We start from the raw sequence: 1,388 nt of genomic DNA, 5'->3' as shown, positions 1-1,388 counted from the left end.
TATCTCCAATGGCATTTTTGGGGGGAGAAAATGAAAATGTTTGAAAAAAGTGAATTACAAAATTCAAGCTAGGGGATTATTTATTTGTAGTTTTATTTATACAGGGGGGGCGATTGTCAGTTTCAAAACTGCTTTCCACAACTGCCAAGTCACAAAATACAATTTGATATAATTGAATATGGAACCCAAAAGAATTTAAAAAAATAACAAACACAAAAATATACATTAAAATCTAAACAATTAATAGAAATCAATTAGTTTGAAAATAAAAGAAACCCTCAAAAACAAACCCAATAAACCCAGGGGCGGATCCAGCCTTTACCAATATGGGAGGCCCAGATTTTTTCAGCCATATTTTCCCCGATCGGCCGCATTTGAGGTGGGGGGAGTGTCCCCCCCCCCCCTAAATTTTTAGATAACCTTTTTTTTTGCTTGTCAATTTTGTTTCCTGCATCCCCCCTAAATTCTGGTGGACCCCCCTTAAAATGTTTCTTGTCCCCCCCAAAAAAAAAATTTAGGTTGATGTGTCTATCACAAAATTTCAGGTAGACCCGCCCCCCCCCCCCCTAATTTTTTTTGGCCTCCGCCGCCAATGGTAGGCCCAGTCCTAATACTAGTCACTTCTTATCTTTGTTCTTATAAATTCACATAAATATATGAAATCATATATCCTTATATATACAATGCGAACGCAAAGCGCGAGCTAAATTTTTTTGAGAATCTTATGTATTTTTTCCTAAAATGTGAACATTCTAGGCACTGTTGGTTAGCCTGAAAAAGCCATGCAACTAAATAATCACAACGAACGCGATGCGCGAGCAGAAATGAATTGATGAAAATAGGACCTGTTAAAGACTGCATGCAGTTAGCCATGAAGAGGTTACATATTTATATCTAAAAAAATCAAATAATGCGAGTGCGAGCTGAAATTTTTTTACCTAAAGAATGGAAATTCTAAGTACTTTTTTAAAAGCAGAATAGACATGAAAGATTCATTTTATTTTACAAAACTTCTTATTTTATTCACTCGTATTCCTCCTCTTCTTCTTTCGGTCTCTCTTTTCCCTCCTTTTTTTCTATTCCCTGTTTTCTTTTTTTTTGCTCCGCCAATAGGAGGCGGGCCCCTCGGGCCCCCTGGATCCGCCTATGAAACCATTTTGAAAACAGTAAACAAATGAGTTGATCCTAATCAAATAATTAAAATAAAATTACCTTCATACTATCATACATTTTTGTTAAACCAGGATTTTATGATGACTATTTTCCTTCATTTATTTTTATTGTTTTATACGATAAGGGCATTTTCACCACTGATGGACACACAGGTAAAAAAATTATTAATATTCATGTCAAATGCTTTATGTTTTTTAATAATAGAAGAACTCAAG

Source organism: Lytechinus variegatus, chromosome 11 (assembly GCF_018143015.1).
Source record: "Lytechinus variegatus isolate NC3 chromosome 11, Lvar_3.0, whole genome shotgun sequence".
Classification (NCBI taxonomy): Eukaryota; Metazoa; Echinodermata; class Echinoidea; order Temnopleuroida; family Toxopneustidae; genus Lytechinus; species Lytechinus variegatus.
The sequence above is the reverse complement of the archived record's forward strand: the minus strand, read 5'-3'. Positions refer to the sequence as shown.